Here is an 8,466-nt window from a genome sequence, read left to right as displayed (position 1 = left end):
AGTTTTAATAAGCTTTTAATCGTAACTAGAAATCGAATGTTCCTCTGTTTAAGTTCTCTTAGATCTCCTTAAATATAGCGTCTTGCCATAGCAGGCGCTCAGGGCCTTTCATAGCTTCTCGGAAGCTAGGCTCGTTTTCTAGGCTAGCCGCGTATAGCCGGAGAGTAGGTAAGTCGAGAAAGTTAAGGCTTTCCTCGTCTTTTTCGTACCGATCAAGAGCGTTAAAATCGAAAGAATCGAAAATTTATAACCCTACCCTCTCTTAAGGCATATCCGCCATCATAGGTAGCGTATAATAATAGGTCGCATTAATATAATATCCTTTTATATTTAAATCGTACGTACTATTAACTTTAAATAATATGCCCCCTAGCTCCTCTACGCGAAAAATCGCTATATTTAAAAAGTATACCACGCGGTAGTCCTCGTAAGCTTTAATAATATCTCTAATACTACTCGCGTCGTAATAAACGTTATTTAAATAGGTATTTATTAAAAATACCGAGGCTATTCCTTTAATAAAATATAATTCCTACTTCTTTTTCTTTAGCCTTTTTTATTTAATTTTACTAAACTCGTCGTCGGTATAATTATTTATTATTACGTTTTAATCGCGAGATCTTATTTTTATATGTTTTTATATTTTATATCGTAACCGCTTCTATATATACGAGGGTAAGGATTTTATAATATCTTTTAAATCGGCAATCAAAATACCCTTTCTTATATCCTCGTAAAAAGTAACGTATAATAAAACTAATAGCCTCCCGCCGTTAATTAATTAAACAACGTAATTAATTAATCCTTTATAAGTAAAAAATATTACCTCTACACTTTTAAGCTTTATTCTCTCTATAGTAATGCGCTCCTTAACGTCGATTAAGACGATACAGCGAGTGCTAATAATCCGGAGTTTTCGGTAGTCGAGCTTTATTCGTTTAACACTAATCCCTTCGTTAAATAGCTAATCAAAGGTAATAGCCACGGTGGTTTACGCTATCTTATTAAAAGTGTATACTATAACCCTTAAAACGTAAGACTAGAAACAAGTCGAAATCTTTAACTATATATAAATAGCTCGGGCCTTATTTTAAATAAATCGTATATGCCGTTTTACTATACTATTCTAATACTAGTTATATAATAACGAGGTGATAAAGTCGATACTATATTTAAAATAATAGCTCTAAATCGCTGACACGCTAAATTTAATACCTTTATTTATTTTAAGCGTTTTAATTATCCTTTAACGGCCTAAGTAATCTTTTAATTATAGTATTAATCGGGCGTTAAGCTAATTAAGGTAACTTATAAAGTCTTTTAAAACCTCGTCCTTTTTTTTATAATCGTTATAGCGCCTCTTACGACTAAACCCGTTAATTATAAGAGAAAAATACAGCTTTTTATTAATAAATATAGGCTTAATTTAATTTAAATTTACTTATATAATCTCTTTAACGTATTATGCTAAATACTGTGGCTTTTTAAAAAAAACTTCTATATTTTAACTATATCGTAAACAATGTAAGATATATTCTCGATTTTTTACTCGCTAAGATCGATGCCGTCCACTACTTTAATCGTTTTTATTAAGCGATCGTGCCCTGGGTAGTATAAACGTTTATATTATAGCTTGTTTTTTTTCCGTAACTCCTCGTTATTAATCGGGCTAGTAATAATCTATATAATATATACGCTAGCCTTTAATTATTAACTTTCCGTTTAGAGTAAAAAAACCCTCGCTTATAAATATTGATTTAAGCTACCTTTTTCTCTTAAAACTTAAAACTAGTGCCTATTAAAAATCCTCCGCCTTTATATTATTATTCTTCGAAGATAATTTTTAATAAGAAACTAGGAACGTATAGCCCGTATTTTATATAAATATTAAAAAAAATTTCGCCGTTTAAAATTTTTTTAATAAAGTATACTTATATAGGTAATTATAACTAGCCCTCCGTTAATATTAATCTTAAAGTTTCGGTTTGTAATATTTATAATGGTGCTTTTAACGAAGTCGTTTATAAAGTTCGTTACGTTTACGTTAACACTTAAATCTTATAAAAATCTATTGTTTTCCGGTAACCGATTAAAATAAACGTACGATACGTTAATAATTTTACTGGGATTCCTTTTATAATCCTCCCCGTAGTTAAAAAGATCCGCTATTCTTAACTATTTAAGGGGTCCGGGCTGCTTAGACTTCGCAGCTTTTAACTCTCTCTGGTAATACCGGACCAACTCGCTGAACTATACTAGGTCCGATACCCTAGCCGACTGTGTATAATACACGATAAGGCCGTAATTAACACCTTTTAGTCCTATTGGTGGGCTACGCGAGGTAGCCTGTACCCTCGTACCGCCTTTTGTATTACTCTTTTGGGCCGTTTGGCCGCTGCTAGACGCTTCTTTGGGGTAATCGCTTGTTATATGCCTATACTTTTTGCATTTAAAGCACAAGGGATTCCCATCCTTGTTTTTTCGGGGCAGCTTGTTATTGGACGGGCCACTGCCTCGCCCACGGCTTTTTTCCCCTCTGCCCCTTTGGGCGCTGTGCGTACTGCCTTTGTTTTGGGCATACACTTTTTAGGAAGCGATAAAGTTTTCTGTAATGAAAGCTAGTGTGGACTGGTTATTCCGTAAAGATAACGATATCGATTAGTGTTAAAACTTAGTTTTCTTCGTGGAGTTAAGGAATTAATTAACTTTATACGATTCGGGTAACTTTATTTAAATTAAAGTAAAGTAGTTGTTTAATTTCTTTTCCTATTAAATAAAGAAATTAATTAGGTTTCTATCTTTGTATTTATATATTATAAGTTTTTTAAGGGTAAAAGCTTTTCGGGATAAACTAAGTTAGCCGTATATTTTAAAAAGTTTATCGAGTATATTAATACCCTTTTATATTTTTTAAATTAAAGTTAAGGGATTAAGTTTTACTATATGCTAAATTGCGGCGGCAATCCTTATTTTGTCTTTATCGATAAAGTAAATATTATTAAAGATATTTACGCATCGTAACGCTAACGTAAATATATTATTATAACTATCCTAGTTAATAGCTCCTTTAAAAAAGTGCTATTTATCGGGTTTAAAATAAAAACTTTTCTAATTTATTTCCTCGTCGTTCTCTAACGATAGCATCGACTCCTCTAGTGATGCTAGACCGGTGTGGCCGGGGCTCCTCTTCGCCCGGCGGCCTGCTCTACCGCGTCTAGGGCCTCCCGGAGGCCTATTTGAGTCGGGATTAGACGGTCCTGGTAACCCTGGTGGCCCCGACCTCGAACTCTGCCGAGAAGGTTCTTTCGTAAAACTGTCTCGGGTCTCTCTGTTGCCGCCGGGCCCGGCTCCGGCGGCCTCGTTGGTGGCTGTGATGTCACCTTTTTTCTGCGCTGGGGAAGATTCCTACTAATCGTGTTCCTATTGCTCTAAAGTATCCGCTTTGGGGCCCTCGGAACGTTGTGGCAAGTGCCTTGTAACCTTTGTTGCGGGCTCCTTTCCCCTTTCTCTAGAACGGGACAACTCGCCCTCCGTAGCCCTTATTACGGTGTCCTTCCTATTAGCTTTTTCGTACCACTGTTAATAAACTTAAAGCGTATTTATTTATATAGTAAGCTTAGCGGCCCTTTAGTTAAATATTTCGTTACGCTTTCGTAACGCTTATAACTATTACCGGGCCTCGACTCTTGTTATTTTTACTTTCTCTTATTTTCGGAGGAGTTAATCGTAAGTATTTTAACTTTTTTTATTGCTAGGATAGAAAGGCGTAGAGGATATTCTTATTAAGCTTAGATAGTTATTCTACTATTTATAATAAGTTAGATACAACGTTTACTATAAACGTCACCGGGTCGAACCTAGTGCTATTATAAGACTTAAAGCTGCCGTTAACGTTTAAATATTTATCTTTAAATATAGTAGAAATAATTAAAGTATATAAAAAGGGGAGTATTAATTAATAACCATTACGAGTAATAGTATAGTTTAAGAGATATTATTATATTATAATAAGGTTTTAAGTCTTTAGTATTTAAGTAATTATAATTATTTTATTGCTTATCTCTTTAAATATATTTTTAAATAAATCTCTAACGTAGTTTACCATTAAGTCGGATATATTATTAAGTCGGACACTTTTATTACCGACCTATTTAATTAAACTTTAACGCGTAATAACTTTATAATCACAATGCTTTATTTATTTTAAAAAGAGCGGATAACTTTAGTAATTTAAGCGTCACGAAACGGTTTAACCCGAATTAATTAAAGAGCTGCGGCGAAACACTACGTCGTCCTATTATTTACCCTTAGCGACCGACTCCACGGCCGAACCGCACGACGCGAAATCCGATATTTAAAATATAAATTAAATACGATTAAAAAGGAGGTACTTCGTAAGTATATAATTAATCTAAATACCCGAGGGATACCTCTAAAAATGGCTAGTGTAGAAGATATAGCCAATCTCCTTATCGCGTCGCGCGGCGGCGACCGCGTCGGTAAGCACTGGGCCAGGCGTTTTATCGACCGTAACCCGGACCTTAAAACCAGAATAAACCGTCGGTACGACTACTAAAGGGTTCTCTGTAAAAATCCGAAGGTTATTTCCGGCTGGTTTAGCCTAGTTATTAATATTAAGGCTAAATATAGCATCGTCGACGAGGACATATAAAATTTCGACGAGACCGGCTTTATAATAGGTATAATTAAGTTAATACTCGTCGTAATACGCGTTAATCGGCGTAAGAAAGCGAAATTAGTTTAGCTTAATAATTAAGAATAATCGACGGCTATTAAATACATTAATTCGTAAAATTAATGTATTCCGCTTTTTTAATCGTTTAAAGCTAATATTACCTCGCGAACTAGTCGCGTAAAAATAGCTTACCGGGCGATTAAATAATTAAACCGATTTTTAATAAATAGACCGATAACGAGATAAGTTTAAATTAAATTAAGCACTTCGATAAACATACTAAATCGTAAATGAAAAATCGTTACCGCCTCCTAATTCTCGACGGCTACGAAAGCTATATTTCGGCCGAATTCGAGGTATACTACTAAGATAATAATATTATTACTATTAGTATACCTCTTTATTTATCGCACCTGTTTTAACTTTTCGATATAGCACTTTATTCGCCCTTAAAACGTGTTTATTCGAAGGAAATCGAGCTATTTATTAAGGCCTCGATAAACTATATTACGAAGTTTAAGTTTTTTATCGCGTTTAAGGCCGCATATTTTACTATTTTTACGGAAGCTAATATTAAATTTAAATTCAGCGTATCCGGCTTAGTACCTTACTATTCGAACGAAGTAATAAACAAGCTAAATGTGTAACTTTAAACGCTTATACCGAAACAGTCGTAACCCGGGACTTTAAACACGTATAACCCCTAAACGCCGTCTAACCCGTAATAAACGACTAGGCACTCTACTTATATTAAAAAGAGGGTGTTTACTTATTAAAAAATTCTTTAACGCTAATTTTAAATATAGTAAACTAAATAGCGAAGGGTATAACCCGAATAGCCCACAAGGTAACCATATTAAAAAATTAGGTCCGCACCCTTTAAAATACCAATTTGGCCTTTTCGAAGCGCCGGAAAGCTAAAAAATCACGAGTCCAGCTTGGAGGAGCCCTTACTATTAAGGAATTTCAAGCGCTACAGGACAAAAAAGCAAAAGGGAAGCGTCCACCGACCGGCGAAGGCGAAAATAGTGGCTCGTCGAAACGACGCGCGACGGGCGGTAGGCGCTGTGGCAACTGCGGCGAAACCGGTCACAATGCGCGAACGTGTAAAAAGGATATAGAATTAAGTAGCGAATCGGATAGCGAGTAATTTTAATTAATTTAAAACGTTATAATTAAATAAATTTATATAAAAGTGTCGAGATATAAAAAAAATGTCCGACTTAATAATATGTCCGACTTAATGGTAAACCACGTTATATTAATATAGTAAGGGCGTATCGCGCTGCGAACACCCCTAAGAATAACGTACCTACGGACTTCACCGTTCCGATTTTACTAATCCTTACACTCTATAGTACTTACACATTAGCTCCTTCGGTGTATTCTTAGGTAATCTATACGAATATTAATAATAACGACATTATTACTATTAGTATACCTCTCTATTTATCGCACCTGCTTTAACTTTTTAATATAGCACTTTATTCACTTTTAAAGCGTGCTTATTCGAAGGAAATCGAGTTATTTATTAAGGCTTTTATAAACTATATTATTAAGCTCGAGTTTTTTATCGCTTTTAAGGCCGCGTATTTTATTATTTTTACGAAAGTTAATATTAAATCTAGCTTTAATATATTTAATTTAATACCTTATAATCTTAACGAGGTAATTAATAAGCTAAATGTACGTCTTTAAACACTTACACTTAGCTCGTCGTGTTCGGGGACGGCTAATACTTACGACCCTTAAACGCCGTTTAACTTTAAATAGATAATTAAGCACTTTTTTTATTAAAAAAAGGGTATTTATTTTTTAAAGAAGCTCTTTAACGCTAATTTTAAAAGCGGTAAACTAAATAACGTGGTTTACTATTAAGTGGCCCGTGTTATTAAGTAGTTCACCTTTACCACTTTTCGACACTTTTATAAAAGTTATTTTAATTACGACACTTTAAATTAATTAAAACTATTCGTTATCCGAATCGCTACTTAATTTTATATTTTTTTTATATATTCGCGCATTATAACCTGTTTAGCCGCAAATATTATAGCGCTTACCGCCCGTCGCGCGCCGTTTTAATAAACTATTATTTTCGCTTTCGTCGGTCGTTGAACGCTTCCTTTTTGCCTTTTTGTCCTGTAGCCTTCGAGATTCCTTAATCGTAAGGGCTCCTCTAAGCTAGACTCGCGACTTTTTAGTTCTCCGGCGTTTCGAAAGGGTTAAATTGGCCTTTTTAAAGTACGTATTCGATTATATATAAGGGTTATTTTATAGGCTATTTTAATTATACCCTTCGCTATTTAATTTACCGTATTTAAAATCGGCGTCGGAAAGCTTTTTTAATAAGTAGACACCCTCTTTTTAATATAAATAGAGTGCTTAGTTATTTATTAGGGGTTAAACGGCGTTTAAGGGTCGTAGGTACTAGCCGTCCCCGGACGGGATGGGCTAAGTGTAGGCGTCCGGAGACGTATATTTAGTTTATTAATTATTTCGTTCGGATTATAAAGTACTAAACCGGATACATTAAATTTAAATTTAATATTAATTTTCGTAAAAATAGCGAAATATATAGCTTTAAACGCGATAAAAAACTCGAGCTTTATAATATAATTTATCGAAGCCTTAATAAATAGCTCGATTTCTTTCGAATAAGCACGCTTTAAAAGCGAATAAAGTACTATATCGAGAAGTTAAAACAGGTGCGATAAGTGAGGAGGTATACTAATAGTAATAATGTCGTTGTTTTAGTAATATGCTTCGAATTCGGCCGAAATGTGGCTCTCGTAGCCGTTAAGAATTAAAAGGCGGTAGCGATTTTTCGTTTACGATTTAATATATTTATCGAAGTGTTTAATTTAGTTTAAGCCTGTTTTATTATCGGTTTATTTATTAAAAGTCGGTTTAATTATTTAATCGCCTAATAAGCTATTTTCGCGCGATTAGTTCACGAGGTAATATTAACTTTAAACGATTAAAAAAGGCGGAATATATTAGTTTTACGAATTAATATATTTAATCGCTGTCGATTATTCTCGATTGTTAGGCTGGACCGATTTCGCTTTCCTACGCCGATCGGCGCGTGTTACGACGAGGGTTAACCCGATTATGCCTATTATAAAGCCGATCTTATCGAAATTCTATATGTTTTCGTTTAAGATACCGTATTTAGCCTTTATATTCGCGACTAGTTTAAACTAGCCGGAAATAATGTTCGGATTTTCGCAAAGGGCCCTCTAGTAATCGTATCGATAATTTATTCTGGTCTTAAGGTTTAGGTTACGGTTAATAAATCGCTTAACCTAGTGCTTACCGACGCGTTCGCCGCCGCGCGACGCGGTAAAGAGATTGGCTATATTTTTTATATTAGCGATTTTAAGAGATATCCCGCGGGTATTTAAATTAATTATATGTTTACGAAGTATCTTTTTTTATTCGTATTTAATTTATGCCGTGGGTGTCGGATATCGCGTCGTAGGGTTCGGCCGTGGATTCGGTAACGTAAAGTAGTTCTAGGAACGTTGTATATTTTTGTAGTATTTTTTTTACTTAATAGATTTAAGGGCTTTCGTGTCGCTTAAATAGCTAAACCGATCCGGTTTTTTTAAATTAGATTAGGTATTATAGTTATGAAGTTATTACGCGTTAAAGTTTAATAAGGGTCGAGAAGTAGTAAAGGTGGACTACTTAATAATACGGACCACTTAATAATAAACCACGTTAACGAAAAATATATATATAATCGTGTATAAAATAATTTTTATAAA

The sequence above is a fragment of the Apiospora hydei genome (genome assembly GCF_038363865.1).
Source record: "Apiospora hydei strain CBS 114990 chromosome Unknown utg000002l_segment0_segment0, whole genome shotgun sequence".
Classification (NCBI taxonomy): Eukaryota; Fungi; Ascomycota; class Sordariomycetes; order Amphisphaeriales; family Apiosporaceae; genus Apiospora; species Apiospora hydei.
Note: the sequence above shows the minus strand (reverse complement) of the source record.